This window comes from Mesoplodon bidens (assembly GCF_964165515.1).
Source record: "Mesoplodon bidens genome assembly, chromosome: 12".
Classification (NCBI taxonomy): domain Eukaryota; kingdom Metazoa; phylum Chordata; class Mammalia; order Artiodactyla; family Ziphiidae; genus Mesoplodon; species Mesoplodon bidens.
Genome location: NC_138168.1, coordinates 67,556,754 through 67,575,751, shown reverse-complemented (window position 1 = coordinate 67,575,751; position 18,998 = coordinate 67,556,754).

The window sequence follows — 18,998 nt, the reverse complement described above, 5'->3', positions numbered from 1 at the left end:
TTTTTGTTTAGTTTTCATTTTATTACTGCAATTAGTGCACGCATGATCACTATAAGTCTTCATTTAGAAAGAGAGCTTTAGAACAATTTTATGAAAATCTCAGAAATAAAAAGGTAAAACAAAGAGGTAGAATTCAGTGTTCAACAAATTTTGGAAGAAAACAGAAATAGGACTTCCGGGTAAGATGGCGGAAGAGTAAGACGCGGAGATCACCTTCCTCCCCACGGATACACCAGAAATACAGCTACACGTGGAACAACTCCTACAGAACACCTACTGAATGCTGGCAGAAGACCCCAGACCTCCCAAAAGGCAAGAAACTCCCCACATACCTGGGTAGGGCAAAGCGGAGAGATTCCCGCACAGAGGATCGGTGCCGAGCGGCACTCACCCGCCCGAGAGGCTTGTCTGCTCGCCCGCCAGGGCGGGCGGCGCTGGAAGCTGAGGCTCGGGCTTCGGTCGGAGCGCAGGGAAAGGACTGGGGCTGGCGGCGAGAACTCAGCCTGAAGGGGGCTGGTGTGCCGCAGCTAGCCGGCAGGGAGTCCGGGAAAACTCTGGAGCTGCCGAAGAGGCAAGAGACTTTTTCTTCCCTCTTGGTTTCCTGGTGCGCAAGGAGAGGGGATTAAGAGCGCTGCTTAAAGGGGCTCCACAGACGGGCGCGAGTCACGACTGAAAGCGCGGAGCCCAGTGACGGGCGTGGGACGCTGGGGCTGCTGCTGCCGACGCCAAGAAGCCTGTGTGCGAGCGCAGGTCACTGTCCACACCGCCCTTCCGGGAGCCTGTGCAGCCCGCCACTGCCGGGGTCCCGGGATCCAGGGGCGGCTTCCCTGGGAGAACGCACGGCGCGCCTCGGGCTGGTGCAACGTCACGCCGACCTCTGCCGCTGCAGGCTCGCCCCGCACTCCGTGCCCCTCCCTCCCGCCCGGCCTGAGTGAGCCAGAGTCCCCGAAGAGGCTGCTCCTTTAACCCTGTCCTGTCTGAGCGAAGAACAGACGCCCTCCGGCGACCTACACGCAGAGGCGGGGCCAAATCCAAAGCTGAGACCCAGGAGCTGTGAGAACAAAGAAGAGAAAGGGAAACCTCTCCCAGCAGCCTCAGAAGCAGCGGATTAAAGCTCCACAATCAACTTGATGTACCCTGCATCTGTGGAATACATGAATAGACAACACATCATCCCAAATTGAGGAGCCCGGAGTCAGTGCTGTGCCTCTGAGGTGGGAGAGCCAACTTCAGGACACTGGTCCACAAGAGACCTCCCAGCTCCACATAATATCAAACGGCAAAAATCTTCCAGAGATCTCCATCTCAACACCAGCACCCAGCTTCACTCAACGACCAGCAAGCTACAGTGCTGGACACCCTATGCCAAACAACTAGCAAGACAGGAACACAACGCCACCCATTAGCAGAGAGGTGGCCTAAAATCATAAAAAGTCTGCAGACACCCCAAAACACACCACCAGACGTGGACCTGCCCACCAGAAAGACAAGATCCAGCCTCATTCACCAGAACACAGGCACTAGTACCTTCCACCAGGAAGCCTACACAACCCACTAAACCAACCTTAGCCACTGGGGACAGACACCAAAAACAACGGGAACTACGAACCTGCAGCCTGCAAAAAGGAGACCCCAAACACAGTAACATAAGCAAAATGAGAAGACAGAAAAACACACAGCAGGAGAAGGAACAAGATAAAAACCCACCAGACCTAACAAATGAAGACGTAATAGGCAGTCTACCTGAAAAAGAATTCAGAATAATGATGGTAAAGATGATCCAAGATTCTATTTCCCAGATCCAAAATCTTGGAAATAGAATAGACAAAATGCAAGAAACAGTTAACAAGGACCTAGAAGAACTAAAGATGAATCAAGCATCGATTAAAAACACAATACATGAAATAAAAAATACTCTAGATGGGATCAATAGCAGAATAACTGAGGCAGAAGAACGGATAAGTGAGGTGGAAGATAAAATAGTGGAAATAACTGCTGCAGAGCAAAATAAAGAAAAAAGAATGAAAAGAACAGAGGACAGTCTCAGAGACCTCTGGGACAACATTAAACGCACCAACATTCGAATTATAGGGGTTCCAGAAGAAGAAGAGAAAAAGAAAGGGACTGAGAAAATATTTGAAGAGATTATAGTTGAAAACTTCCCTAATATGGGAAAGGAAATAGTTAATCAAGTCCAGGAAGCACAGAGAGTCCCATACAGAATAAATCCAAGGAGAAATACGCCAAGACACATATTAATCAAACTGTCAAAAATTAAACACAAAGAAATCATATTAAAAGCAGCAAGGCAAAAACAACAAATAACACACAAGGGAATCCCCATCAAGATAACAGCTGATCTATCAGCAGAAACTCTACAAGCCAGAAGGGAGTGGCAGGACATAATTAAAGTGATGAAGGAGAAAAACCTGCAACCAAGATTACTCTACCCAGCAAGGATCTCATTCTGATTTGATGGAGAAATTAAAACGTTTACAGACAAGCAAAAGCTGAGAGAGTTCAGCACCACCAAACCAGCTTTACAACAAATGCTAAAGGAACTTCTCTAGGCAAGAAACACAACAGAAGGAAAAGACCTACAATAACGAACCCAAAACAATTAAGAAAATGGGAACAGGAACATACATATCGATAATTACCTTAAATGTAAATGGACTAAATGCTCCCACCAAAAGACACAGATTGGCTGAATGGATACAAAAACAAGACCCATATATATGCTGTCTACAAGAGACCCACTTCAGACCTAGAGACACATACAGACTGAAAGTAAGGGGATGGAAAAAGATATTCCATGCAAATGGAAACCAAAAGAAAGCTGGAGTAGCAATTCTCATATCAGACAAAATAGACTTTAAAATAAAGACTACTAGAAGAGACAAAGAAGGACACTACATAATGATCAAGGGATCGATCCAAGAAGAAGATATAACAATTATAAATATTTATGCACCAAACATAGAAGCACCTCAATACATAAGGCAAATACTAACAGCAATAAAAGGAGAAATCGACAGTAACACAATCATAGTAGGGGACTTTAACACCCTACTTTCACCAATGGACAGATCTTCCAAAATGAAAATAAATAAGGAAACACAAGCTTTAAATGGTACATTAAACAAGATGGACTTAATTGATATTTATAGGACATTCCATCCAAAAACAACAGAATACACATTTTTCTCAAGTGCTCATGGAATATTCTCCAGGATAGATCATATCTTGGGTCACAAATCAAGCCTTGGTAAATTTAAGAAAATTGAAATTGTATCAAGTGTCTTTTCTGACCACAATGCTATGAGACTAGATATCAATTACAGGAAAAGAGCTGTAAAAAATACAAACACATGGAGGCTAAACAATACACTACTTAATAACGAAGTGATCACTGAAGAAATCAAAGAGGAAATTAAAAAATACCTAGAAACAAATGACAATGGAGACACGACGACCCAAAACCTATGGGATGCAGCAAAAGCAGTTCTAAGAGGGAAGTTTATAGCAATACAATCCCACCTTAAGAAACAGGAAACATCTCGAATAAACAACCTAACCTTGCACCTAAAGCAATTAGAGAAAGAAGAACAAAAACACCCCAAAGTTAGCAGAAGGAAAGAAATCATGAAAATCAGATCAGAAATAAATGAAAAAGAAATGAAGGAAACGATAGCAAAGATCAATAAAACTAAAAGCTGGTTCTTTGAGAAGATAAACAAAATTGATAAACCATTAGCCAGACACATCAAGAAAAGAAGGGAGAAGACTCAAATCAATAGAATTAGAAATGAAAAAGGAGAAGTAACAACTGACACTGCAGAAATACAAAAGATCATGAGAGATTACTACAAGCAAATCTATGCCCATAAAATGGACAACCTGGAAGAGATGGACAAATTCTTAGAAATGCACAACCTGCCAAGACTGACTCAGGAAGAAATAGAAAATATGAATAGACCAATCACAAGCACTGAAATTGAAACTGTGATTAAAAATCTTCCATCAAACAAAAGCCCAGGACCAGATGGCTTCACAGGCGAATTCTATCAAACATTTAGAGAAGAGCTAACACCCATCCTTCTCAAACTCTTCCAAACAATATCAGAGGAAGGAACACTCCCAAACTCATTCTACGAGGCCACCATCACCTTGATACCAAAACCAGGCAAGGATGTCACAAAGAAAGAAAACTACAGGCCAATATCACTGATGAACATAGATGCAAAAATCCTCAACAAAATACTAGCAAACAGAATCCAACAGCACATTAAAACAATCATACACCATGATCAAGTGGGGTTTATTCCAGGAATGCAAGGATTCTTCAATATATGCAAATCAATCAATGTGATACACCATATTAACAAGTTGAAGGAGAAAAACCATATGATCATCTCAATAGATGCAGAGAAAGCTTTCGACAAAATTCAACACCCATTTATGATAAAAACCCTGCAGAAAGTAGGCATAGAGGGAAATTTCCTCAACATCATAAAGGCCATATATGACAAACCCACAGCCAACATTGTCCTCAATGGTGAAAAACTGAAACCATTTCCACTAAGATCAGGAACAAGACAAGGCTGCCCACTCTCACCACTCTTATTCAACCTAGTTTTGGAAGTTTTAGCCACAGCAATCAGAGAAGAAAAGGAAATAAAAGGAATCCAAATTGGAAAAGAAGAAGTAAAGCTGTCACTGTTTGCAGATGACATGATACTATACATAGATAATCCTAAAGATGCTACCGAAAAACTACTAGAACTAATCAATGAATTTGGTAAAGTAGCAGGATACAAAATTAATGTACAGAAATCTCTGGCATTCCTGTACACTAATGATGAAAAATCTGAAAATGAAATCAAGAAAACACTCCCATTTACCATTGCAACAAAAAGAATAAAATATCTAGGAATAAACCTACCTAAGCAGACAAAAGACCTGTATGCAGAAAATTATAAGACACTGATGAAAGAAATTAAAGATGATACAAAGAGATGGAGAGATATACCATGTTCCTGGATTGGAAGAATCAATATTGTGAAAATGACTCTACTACCCAAAGCAATCTACAGATTCAATGCAATCCCTATCAAACTACCACTGGCATTTTTCACAGAACTAGAACAAAAAATTTCAAAATTTGTTTGGAAAAACAAAAGACCCCGAATAGCCAAAGCAATCTTGAGAACGAAAAACGGAGCTGGAGGAATCAGGCTCCCTGACTTCAGACTATACTACAAAGCTACAGTAATCAAGACAGTGTGGTACTGGCATAAAAACAGAAAGATAGATCAGTGGATCAGGATAGAAAGCCCAGAGATACACCCACAGACATATGGCCAACTTATCTTTGATAAAGGAGGCAGGAATGTACAGTGGAGAAAGGACAGCCTCTTCAATAAGTGGTGCTGGGAAAACTGGACAGGGACATGTAAAAGTTTGAGATTAGATCATTCCCTAACACCATACACAAAAATAAGCTCAAAATGGATTAAAGACTTAAATGTAAGGCCAGAAACTATCAAACTCTTAGAGGAAAACATAGGTAGAACACTCTATGACATAAATCACAGCAAGATCCTTTTGGACCCACCTCCTAGAGAAATGGAAATAAAAACAAAGATAAACAAATGGGACCTAATGAAACTTCAAAGCTTTTGCACAGCAAAGGAAACCATAAACAAGACCAAAAGACAACCCTCAGAATGGGAGAAAATATTTGCAAATGAAGCAACTGACAAAGGATTAATCTCCAAAATTTATAAACAGCTCATGCAGCTCAATAGCAAAAAAGCAAACAACCCAATCCAAAAATGGGCAGAAGACTTAAATAGGCATTTCTCCAAAGAAGATATACAGACTGCCAACAAACACATGAAAGAATGCTCAACATCATTAATCATTAGAGAAATGCAAATCAAAACTACAATGAGATATCATCTCACACCAGTCAGAATGGCCATCATCAAGAAATCTAGAAACAATAAATGCTGGAGAGGGTGTGGAAAAAAGGGAACACTCTTGCACTGCTGGTGGGAATGTGAATTGGTACAGCCACTATGGAGAACAGGATGGAGGTTCCTTAAAAAACTAAAAATAGAACTACCATATGACCCAGCAATCCCACTACTAGGCATATACCCTGAGAAAACCATAATTCCAAGAGACATGTACCAAAATGTTCATTGCAGCTCTATTCACAATAGCCCGGAGCTGGAAACAACCTAAGTGTCCATCATCGGATGAATGGATAAAGAAGATGTGGCACATATATACAATGGAATATTACTCAGCCATAAAAAGAAACGAAACTGAGCTATTTGTAATGAGGTGGATAGACCTAGAGTCTGTCATACAGAGTGAAGTAAGTCAGAAAGAGAAAGACAAATACCGTATGCTAACACATATATACGGAATTAAAAAAAAAAAAAAAGTCATGAAGGACCTAGGGGCAAAACGGGAATAAAGACACAGACCTACTTGAGAATGGACTTGAGGATATGGGGAGGGGGAAGGGTAAGCTGTGACAAAGCGAAAGAGAGGCATGGACATATATACACTACCAAACGTAAGGTAGATAGATAGTGGGAAGCAGCCACAGAGCACAGGGAGATCAGCTCGGTGCTCTGTGACCGCCTGGAGGGGTGGGATGGGGAGGGTGGGAGGGAGGGAGATGCATGAGGGAAGGGATGTGGGAACAGATGTATATGTATGACTGATTCACTTTGTTATAAAGCAGAAACTAATTAAAAAATTAAAAAAAAAAGAAAACAGAAATAAAGGTTAGTGTTTGAAAAAGGGCATACCCAGCACAGTGCCTGATAGATAGTAAGCTTTCTAGTCAAGTTTTTTTCTGCCAAGGGAACGTGTGTTTTAGGTTTGGAAGAATAAAAGGCAGAGATAATGAGTCAACAAAGATGAAATCTGAGAGCAGAGCAAGTAGCAAAGTAGGGTCAGGGTAGCAGGTTCATGTTTTAATAGAGAGAAAAGAATCCATCAATAATTTCTTGAACCCCACCGTATGAAAACCTGGCTGGGTTGCCGTAAGGGATGCTATTCCATACCACTCGCATCCCCACTTCAGACTGAGGTGTTTCTTTTCCAGCTGCCAGAAGTGTTCGTTGTCACAGCTGAGTCCCTCCCAGGGATCTGCCCTTGGCTAAAGGGAGCTGCTTTACACAAGGTTGTGTTCCCCTCTCCTGGAGCAGTTGGAACCCAGTGACTGATGGATGCAAGGTTACAAGGCCCAGCAGCCTCTTCCCTCAATTAGGATAACCCCTCCCAGCTCCAGAGCCCCTCATGGGATTGGCTGAAACCCCTGTTGCAGCTACTACACCACAGTTTAACCTCACTCCATCAACACTGCTTCCCTTGCTTCCTTACCCTTATTAATCCTTGGAGTTCTTACCAATTAACCACTGCCCATAAATCTCCATTTCGGAGCTGTTTCCAGGGGACCCAACCAAAGACAGTTGGTTACAGAAATGGTCCTAGGAATAAGACTCTAACTTGGGATTTGGGAGATAGGTTGCCTGCTGGCTGGCTGGCAATGAGGACCCTACAAAGGGTCGTACGTGGAGAACTAATAACCTGGCACATTGTAGCAGTCAATTGTCAAAATGTCCAGTGGTGGTGAACTGAATGGGATAACATGAGGGGCAGTGCACAGGCTCAGGCATCTGAGAGGTACCATGGACAGCATCGTTATCAGGACTATGGAATAGGGAAAACCTGATTAATCTGGTGGGACTGACTTTGCAGAAGTGACTGAAGTTCAAGCCACACTTAAGGGTGAGTGTGTGTGTGTGTGTGTGTGTGTGTGTGTGTGTGTGTGTGACAGAGAATGAGGGGTGGTTACCAAAGAGACTTCCAGCCAAGAGAAACAGCATCTACAGAAGCTCTGATGCACAAAAGTGCCTGACAATGAGAAGAACTAGGAAATGAATCTCTGGAGAGTAGAAATGCAACAAGGGAAAGAACGGTGCCTGGTGAGCCTGGAGGAATAGGCAGGGGATAAGTCTCAGCCATTGTAAAGACTGTTGTCATCTTAAGAGCAGTGATAAATCATTGAAGGATTTGAAGCAAGAAAGCTAAAAGATAGTATTACTGAATCCAAGTTCATATGCATGACAGAAGTCAATAAATTGAGAGACAGCGTGTTGGGGCAAGGAACAGCAACTTTATTTGGAAAGCCAGCAGACTGAGAAGATGGTGGACTAGTGTCCCAAAGAACCATCTTGCCTGGGTTTGGATGCTAGTTTCTTTTATAGAACAAAGAGGAGGAAGTGAGGAGGTATAGTAAAAAAAAAAAAAAAAAAAAAAGGTGATAAGGTGTTGCAAATATTTCCTGTTTCTTGCCAGACTCTGGAGGGGATGTGTTAATTTCTTCTTTCCTGGAGCCATTCACAGGTGGGCTTGGTCAGCATGTTTTCTGTGAGCTAAACAAAGATATTTTAGCTTAATGCTCAGGCATGGGAGGCAGGGCTCCTGGAGATGGGCCATTATGTCTACTTTAAGCTCTAGGCAACATCCCTTTAGTGATCATCCCTTTAGTGATCCCTTTAGAGTGTAGCAAAAGCAATAGGATAAGTTAAAGAAACAGAGCCAATATGGAGTCAGATTTGTTTTTCTCTCTTACTATAAGATTTGCTTTTAAAAAATCTCTTTGGCTATGTGAACAGATTGGAGAGAGCAAAAATGGATATGAAGAAAGCAGGCTCTCAGAGGCCGTTGGAGTGACCTATACAGGGATGTGGTGGCAATCAGTAGAACCTTGTTTACTCAGTGAGCTATCAAACCACCTTCTCGGTAATGAGAAGACCAGATGTGCCTCCACTTACTTGGTTGACGTCTCTAGAAACAATTGTGTGATCTTCCTTTAGCTTAAGATTTTAATCTCTGTTTGAAAACTAGAATGTGGGCTCCACTGTAACAGGAATTTTATCTGTTGTGTCACTGTTGTGTCCCCAGCTCCTAAAATAGTGCTTAGTACTTAGAAGGTGGTACTCAATAAATATGTGTTTAATAGTTGAGTAAATGAGTTTAATAGGAAACATTCCTAATGGAAGTGTAACAAGTTCCTATATTCCTACCTTGATATGAATAAAAGTGAGCATAGGCTCAAAGGGGGCAGGAGGGAAGCAATGGGTAAGGAGCCCATAGCAACTTGCCTACTTTATTCTACTTGTATGGCTGTGTAAGTATGGAAAGCAAACAGGTAATGCCTGTGGGTTAAAAATCTTAATGGGACTGGCTGAAGATATACTTCTAAGTCAAACTGGAACCTTGCACTATTCTTTCGAAGAGGGAGCAACTGTCATGTTTTGATATAAACTGGTCACTAAGCCTTGTTTTTCATTTCCTGTTTCTTTTTTTAATGGAAGAATTTGAGTGTTATCTTTGAATGTAATCTGAACCAGCTATGAAACCCAAATGATTTCCAGTCCTCGCATCCAAGGCTGGGTCTGTAGAAGAGTCTTGACTCTTGACTAAAAGATAAATGGCAGCTGGGTTCCTTCTGGCAGCTGTGTTGCTTCCCCTGAGCACTGTTTTCAGGCTGAGACTACAGCTGGGAGTGGCACTTGAGATCACATATCTCTTCTAAACCTTTCTGTGCTGCTCAGAACCGAAAATAAATTTTATGTAGGAGAAGTAAGTGATCCCATATTGAGGAGGCCTTTACAGGTGAGTCTGTGCCCTCTGTCAGGGTTGTAAACTAGGACATTGCATATTCATGCGTAGAGAGACCAGCAGGACACCCAGACTCGGTAGTGTGGGAAACAGTGACATCCAGTGGCCGGCCGGCAGCATTTCCGATGTGTGATGCACGCTGATTGGGAAGGGCGGGGGCTCACTCTTTACTCCAGGTGCTGACTTCCGCTTTTGGCCTTCCAAGCCTGTGAACCCTGTGAGACGCCACGAAGATTCTGATTTCAGATCAACCAGGTTCTACCAATAATATTTATCCTTCTACATCTTCTCCTGTTTTTTTTTTTTTTACTTTCAGGATAAGCACTCATCTCTCCCTACAGCTGCAATGTCTTAAATTGTATCATAAAAGTGAATAAATGTTAATGATCAACAATTGAGAAAACGTAAAATTCCAAAATTACATTTTTTCCTGGTTTTGAAAGTAAGCTTTGTAATTCATTCAACAAATGTTTATTGTGCACCTACTAGGTGCCAAGCAGTGAGTACAAAAGGAATTCTTACCCTCCTGGGGAAGACAGTAATGTACACACACACACATAGAGACATCCTATAATGTCCGGTCATGGTAAATGCTAAAAAGAAAAATGGAACAAGGGCATATATTTTGACAAGAGAATTGCTGCTATTTTGGATGGTGACATTCAAGGTCTCTCTGAGGACATTTGAGCAGAAACCTGAATTGAAGGGTCAGATCATGAATATATCAGAGGAGAGCCTTCTAAACATAGAGAAAGGCAAATGATAAGAAGAACTGTTGTGCAAAATCCAGCTGCTAGAGAAAATTAAATATGATGTCAGTGTTGGAATAAAAATAATTATATATGAAAGCAGTTTAAATCTATTTTTAAAGATGAAAAGAACCTATAAGCCTAAACTCAACTTTCATATTTTATACGGGAGAGTGCAAAAGTTAACTACAGTCAATCTTTGAATTAGGAATTCAGACCCAAAGTAAAATAGTGCCATATAATAACAAAATGCCACTATTTATAATCAATTTGTTTCAGAGTAAAGGCAGTGAGTCAGGAATGTGGATAGTCAGATGTTTCATTCAGTCCCCATACACAACATGCCCAGACCTCCCAGTGCTCCCAGGGGTAGCTAAGGGTGTCTCACACATACACACACACACACACACACACACACACACACAGAGTGGAGAAAGGGTTTTACGTTCATTATGGTATTTGATAAAGCTACTTCGGGAAAGATAACTTTTTTCTTTTTGTTTCCTCTTTTTGAGATATAATTTACACATATCTTTAAGGGTGCAGCTTGTTTAATTTTTACATATGCGTTTTGACATATGTGTAAGTTTAACTGCCACTGAGATCAAGGTATAAAACATTCCCAGCTCCTCAGAAGTGTCTCTTTTGTCCCCCTCCTGCTAACCTCCAAAAGATAACCAGTATTTTGATTTCTGTCACTATATATTTAGCCAGTTTTTTGAACTTCTTATACATGAAATCACATAGTATGTACTCTTTTTTGCATCTGGGTTCTTTCGTTCAACATTCCACCTGTGAGATTCATTCATGTGGCTGCATGTAGCTGTAATCCATCTACTTTCATTGTTGTCTAATATTCCATTATATGAATATGCTACAGTTTATATGTTCTACTATTGACAAACTTTGGGATAATTTCTTGTTTGCATGGGGTTAGTATGAATAAATTTATTATTAACATTTTTGTATGTGTCTTTGGGTGAAAATAAGCATTCATTTTTGTTGAGTTTCTATCCAGGATTAAAATCACTGATTCAGAAACTGGAGCAACTACCTAATTTGAAAGCCCAATGCAAAATGAAAATAAAAAACCCCTTATTCAAAAAGTGGGGGAACATGCTATTAAAGATACTAAAATATAAAGCTTTTTCCTTTTCCCCAAGTCTCTCTCAACTTGTCATGGTGTTCTTTTATTTGCTATTTAATGTCCTGTAAGTAAAAAAAATTTTAATGTTTAAATTTTAGCATAAATTTCACCTTTTTAATGAATGAATATGAATGAATATTGTGCAATGGCTGTTTTATATGCAAATATTAAAGCATTTAACCTGAATTCAGGATCACTGAAATTACACAATTCATCTTTCATAGTTTGTATATGCATATGTATTTCATTCTTAAGAGAACAGTGAAAATGCTGCATGGAACTAAGTTAAATATTTTTGCGTCTTCTCTTTGTACATGCCCATTACGTCAACACTTTCTACCCTCAGCTTACTGGTGAGAAAGTAGGATCAAAAAAAAAAACTATAGGTGGCCCTATCTTTCCTTTCCTTCCATGTTATCATTGCTAGCATACGCGTTTGGCTAATGCAGGGAAGTAACATGAGTAAGAAAAGCTATGATAGAATTCTTTGGGGGTTTGTGTGTTTCTTAAAACATCATTGGGTTCTTTCTGTTCAATGCAAGTTCTGGTTCAAGCAGAAATGCTTCTCAGGGCTGTCACGTCCCCCACTTACCTTGCATTCCTTTGAGTTTCATTGAGCTCCCAGGCATTGGGGTTCCACTAGAATACTGTGCCCATGGGTATGGTGAATGCTATCCATGACTGGGGTACAAAGGAACAGCACAGACACACAAACTGAACTTCCTTTCCTGCTCAGGTGTATGCTCCGCAGTCTTGCAAGACTTCACTTACAAAAAAAAGTTTTAAGTCAGCAAGAATTTCAAAATGTTGACAGCAAGGCATCAAACCATGCATACAGCCCTTCTAAGTTATGGGCCCTGAGCATCTGCACAGGTCACCTGTCCATGAGTCTGTCCATGGAGTTATTCAAAGTATCTTTACCAGTTTAACTCTCCCCCTAGCAATACATGAGAGTTCTAATTGCTCCAACTCCTCACCCACACTTGGCATTTTAACCATCATAGTAGGAGTGTATTAGTATCTCATTGTAGTTTTAATTTGCATTTCCCTGATAACCTATGATGTTGAGAAGCCTATTATTTATTTTGATATCTTCTTTTGTGAAGTACCTGTTAAAACTTTTGCCCATTTTTGTAGTGGGTTGTCTGTCTTTTTCTCATCAATTTGTGGGAGTTATTCATATTTTCTGCATTCTTTTGTCATACATATGTATTGCAAATATCTTCTGCTCTGTTCTTATTCTTTCATTCTCTTAATGGTATTTTTTGACAAACAGCAGTTGTTACTTTTAACGAATTCTAATTTATCAATTTGTAGCGTTATAGTAAGTCTTTATGTCTTTGTGTAAGTTGTTCAGTTTTGTTCTTCTCCAAGACTTATCTTGGCTATTCTCGGTTCTTTTCAAATAAAAACTCTGAAATGACCTCTGTGTTAACCTAGCATTTTCAAAAGTTTTCAGACTTAAATTACACAGCAGAGGGTACTATGTTACAACCAAGTAAAGCCAGGCTACTCTGGATTTGGACCAAAGAGGATTATTAATGTTGTGCTTTTGCCTTTCCATACCAGAAAAGAGGAATCTTTAGTTTCTTTTCACATATGCTGGCTAATTAGCATGCCTGGCAGGTGCAACTACCAACTGAATTATTATACCAACCGTTGTTGCATTGAGAACTTTTTTGATGATCATGAATGCCAACGTCATTCAGCATTTGCAAAGATTTTCATCTTTATTACCACCATGCTTTACGGTAGTGGCTGAAGTAAATTCTGTGGCTTTTTATAAACCCTTCTAGAAGCCAGTTTCTGTTAGGAGTACTGTTTCCATTTTCCATAGTAGTTCTCAAAAATAGAAAAGATGACCAAAAACACATTACAAATCCCTTAATTAAAAATGTTTCTTGAGACAAATATCATATGACATCAGATATACGAAGAATCTAAATTGTGATACAAACAAACTTATTTACAAAATGAAAACAGACTCACAAACATAGAAAACAAACTATAATTACCAAAGGGGAAAGAGGATGGGGGAGGGATAAATTAGGAGATTGGGATTAGTAGATACAAACTATTATATATAAAATAAATAAACAACAAGATCCTACTGTATAGCACAGGGAGCTATATTCACTGCCTTGTAATAAACCATAATGGAAAAGAATATGAAAAAGAATATATTTATATTATATATAAAATTCATACTCATATATGAATCACTTTGCTGTACACTAGAAACTAACAAAACATTGTAAGTCAACTATACTTCAATTGAAAAAAAGTTCTTTGAAATTAAAGTTGCTTAATATCTAGAAAAAATATACGTGTGTGTGTATATGTATATATACACACACACACACATATATATCCAAAATATATGTATACATAATATAATGTTCTGCATAATACATGTTATATATGATGCACATACAGTCTTCCAGTTTGCAGCTTGTCTCTTAAGTGTCTCTTTCAGTGTCTTCTGATGAGCAGAAATTCTTAATTTTAATGTAGTCAAATTTTCCAATCTTTTTATTTATGGTTAATGCTTTTTATACTTAAGAAATGCTTTCCTACCCAAGGGTCACACCCAAAATCTTTCTGGTTTTACCTTTACGTTTAGTTTTTCGATTGGTTTGCTAGGGCTGTCTTAAGAAAAGTGGCTTAAACATCTCACAGTTTTGGAGGCTGGAAGTCTGAAATCAACATGTCGGCAAAGTTTGCACCTTCTGACACCTGTGAGGGGGAATCTGGTCCATGCTTCTTCCATAGCTTCTGGTGGTCTACCAGCAATCTTTGGTGTTGCTTGGCTTGTAGATGCACGACCCAGTCTCTGCCTTTCTGTTCACATGGCATTCTCCCTGCGTACATGTTTGCATCCAAATTTCTCCATTTTATAGGGACACCAGTCATATTTAATTAGAGGCCCATCTTACTCCAATATGACCTCATCTTAACTAGTAACATCTGCAACAACCCTATTTCCAAATCAGGTCTCTTTCTGAAGAACTGGGGGTCGGGACCTCAGCATATAAATTTCCGGGGGAAAGGACATCATTTAATCTAAAACAGCTCTTTAATGCACCTCAAGTCGTTTTTCATGTGGTGTAAGATAAGATAAATACCCTATTTTCCCAGAACCATTCACTGAAATCCCACTCTTTTCCCACTCTTCTAAAATATCTGTAAAATGTCATCATCAAATGTCTATAAATGCTGGACTCTATACAGGTATACCTTGTTTTATTAAACTTCGCTTTATTGTGCTTTGAAAATAGTGCATTTTTTAAAAATTGAAGGCTTGTGGCAACCCTGCTTCAAGCAAGTCTATTGGTGTCATTTTTCCAACAGTAGTTGCTCACTTCTTGTCTCTGTGTCAAATTTTGGTAATCCTAGTAATATCAAACTGCTTCTTCATTATTATATTTGTTATGGTGATCCGTGATCAGTGATGTTTGATGTTATTACTCTAATTGTTTTGGGGTGCCAAGAGCTGCACCCATATAAGACAATTGATAAATGTTGCATGTGTTCTGATTGCTCCACTGACCACTGTTCTACTGTGGGTAAAACTTTATCATACAGCATTGTATGCTACAGAGAAATCATTCTTGAAAGGAAGAGTCAATCGATGCAGCAAACTTCACTGTAGTCTTATTTTAAGAAATTGTCGGGCTTCCCTGGTGGCGCAGTGGTTGAGAGTCCGCCTGCCGATGCAGGGGACACGGGTTCGTGCCCCGGTCCGGGAAGATCCCACATGCCGCGGAGCGGCTGGGCCCGTGAGCCATGGCTGCTGACCCTGAGCGTCCGGAGCCTGTGCTCCGCAATGGGAGGGGCCACAACAGTGAGAGGCCCACGTACCGAAAAAAAAAAAAAAAGAAAGAAATTGTCACAGCCATCGCAGCCTCCAGCAGCCATCTGATCAGCCATCAGACCACTCTGATCAGCCAACAGCTATCAAGATTGAGACAAGACCCTCCACCAGCAAAAAGATTATGACTCACTGAAGGCTCAGATGAGGTTAGCATTTTTCAGCAATAAAGTATTTTTTAAGATATGTACATAGTTTTTTTTTAGACATAATGCTGTTGCATACTAAATAGACTACAGTATAGTGTAAACATAACCTTTTTTTTTTTTTTTTTTTTTTTTTTTTGCGGTACGCGGGCCTCTCACTGTTGTGGCCTCTCCCGTTGCAGAGCACAGGCTTCGGACACGCAGGCTCAGCGGCCATGGCTCACGGGACCAGCCGCTCTGCGGCACGTGGGATCCTCCCGGACCGGGGCACGAACACGCTTCCCCTGCATCGGCAGGCGGACCCCCAACCACTGCGCCACCAGGGAAGCCCTAAACATAACCTTTATATGCACTGGGAGACCAAAAAAATTCGCTGACTAGCTTTATTGTGATACTCACTTTATTGTGGTTAGTCTAGAACCAAACCTGCAAAATCTTTGAGGTATGCCTGTATACTGTTTCACTGATCTTTTAGTTTACCACCTTTCCTTGCTGTAACTTTACAATAAGGCTTGATATGTGGAAGGGAAAGTCCTCCCATCTGAACTTTAAAAAAAAAGTCTTTATTTCTGGACCTTTGCAATTCCACACAAATTTTATTATGACCTTGTTAAGTTTCACAAAGGTCTGTTAAAATTTCGATTAGAATTGAAGCTGTGGTCATTGAATATATGACCTAATTTTAACAGGTATTGAGTCCTCAATCCATAACTACAATTCATATCTCCCCACGTAAAAAAAAAATATTCTTCAATGTCACTGATTGGAATTTCATACAATTTCTTATAAAGGTTTCTCACATACTAGGTATCTTTCATACTATTATAAACAATATTTTATTTAATTTTCTACCTGTTTAATGTTGGTGTACAGATGTGCAATTGCTTTTGGATATTGAATTTATGTCTAGAAAACTTGCTAGACTCATATTGGTATTTTTTAATTATTCATAGATATTTTTTCAATTTTCAGGATCCCTGGCCAATATTCCTTAAGACAGTCAAGTTCATGAACACATGGAAATATTGAGAAACTATCACAGACCAGAGGAGACTGAGCCATGGCTGATGCAAGCAATGTGGTACCCTGGATTGGATCCTGGAACAAAAATGGAAAAACCAGAGAAATTCAAATAAAATCTGGAGTTTACTCAAAAGTAATATGCCAATGTAACTTTCTTAGCTTTGAAAATTTACCATGGTAATGTAATAGGATGAGGAGTATGCTGAAATTCTCTGTACTACCTTTGCAAATTTTCTGTACAGAAGTACATAAATAAAAACTAAAAAGTTTATTTTTAAAAAATGTGGCATTGGTGTAAAAATAGACAAATAGACCAATGAGAAAAATAGAGATTCATAAACAGACCAATACATACATGGTCATAGATATTCAGCAAAATGGTAAAGCAATTTAATGTGGACCATCTTTTTAGCAAAATATCTTTTTAGCAAATGGTACAGAAATAACAGAACATCTCATGGGAAAAAGAATTAATCTCTACTTTTTCCTCATGGCAAACACACCAAAAAAATAATCTACAATGCATTGTAGATTTAATTGCAAAAGCTAAAACTATAAACTTTGGAGGAGAAAACATTTTTAACTTTGAAACACACAAAGATTTCTTAGATGGGATACCAAAACACAATCATAAAGGAAAAAAATGAAAAATTGGACTTTATCAAAATTTAAAACTTTTGTTCTTGCAGACTTCATTGTAAAAATTAAAAGACAAACCATGAACTGGGAGAAAATATTTGCAACAAATATATGTGAAAAAGGACCTGTATCCAGACTACATGAGGCACTCTTACAACTCCATAGTGAGAAATAACCCAAATATCCCTCAACAGGAGAATGGATAGATCAAATGAAGTATTCATACAGTGGAATGTCAGGAAAACAATGCCCCATGAATATTTTTACATTTCTGGACAGTTTGTCTCTTGAGCAAAGGAAATTGGCACGTCATAGAATATCTCTTCTTCCCAGACTCATCGCTCCTCACATTGCAAGGGTGTTAGACCTGGAGCCATTTGTTCCCATTCAAAGGATAATAAAACTTAGCTACCCAGAGCCAAATGACTGCAGTCCAGGGTAGGGACTTTCTCCTTTGCCTTCCTGAGAGAATTCATTTACTTTCCCAAGGGTTTCTCTCCCTTTTTCAGAAAGGAAGGTGGCAGCTAAGCAGTGTGTAGCCTATTTAAACTTCCTAACTCATAATTTGGGACTTCCTCTCCTCTGGTGCACACACAGGATAACTACCTGGCTCTCATCACATCACCCCAGAAGAGAGAGAAGAATGGAGCATGGAAAACAGATTTAGTTATGGCAGTATGTAGTAATAATAACTCTGATCTCTGCCCTAGAAACTGCATGTTTGCTTCTGGCATAAAAATGAACAAATGCAGAGATTTAACAGTTATCATGGAACATCCTAGCAATAAAGAAGATTAAAACTACTAATACATGTTATAACATAAATGAACCTCAAAGACATTATGTGGAACAAAAGAAGCCAGATGCAAAAGAATACATGCTATCTGGTTCCATTAGTAGGAAGGGCAAGAAGATTAAAAAGTAATCAAATGGTAATGGAAGCCACAATAGTGATTTCCTGTGTTTGAGGGATATTGATTGGAGCATGTGGAAATTTTCCAGAGTCCTGGAAATATTCTATATTTTGTTCTGTAGTTGGTAACATGGTTGTGTATACGTGAAAAATTTAAGATTAGTGGACTTTATGCACCTTATTTTATGTATGTTATGACAATAAAAAACACTTTTTAAAAAAGTCTCAGCCGAGTTGTTTTGTGGGAATTTGCAAGTGATTCTAAAATTTATATGGAAATGCAAAGGGAAAAAAATAGCCAAGATACTCGAATAAGAACAAAGTAGAAGGACTTGTTTGCCAGCAAAAAGATGATTAAAATAGTGTGGTATTAGCATAGGAATAGACAAATAGATCAACAGAACAGAGGATGGTTATAAACAGACCCCTTCATGAAAGACAGTTTATGAAGAGCTGTAAGGATAGGATAACTTTTCAGTAAATAGTGATGGGTCAGTTGGACTCACATAAAAAATGAAACTTGAACCCTTACTTTACATCATATATAAAATCAATTCCAGGTGGATCATTAGTTGAAATGTGAAAAATAAAACAATAAAGCTTTCAGGAGATAACTTAGAAGAATATCTTCATGACCTTAGGCTAGGATAACATTTTTTAAACAGGACACAAAAAAGCAATGACCATAAAAAAAATAATTGGTAAATTAGACTTGATTACATTTAAGAACTTCTTTTATTACTCTCTTAAGAGACTGAAAAGACAAGCCACAACAGGAAGGAAAATATTTGCAACA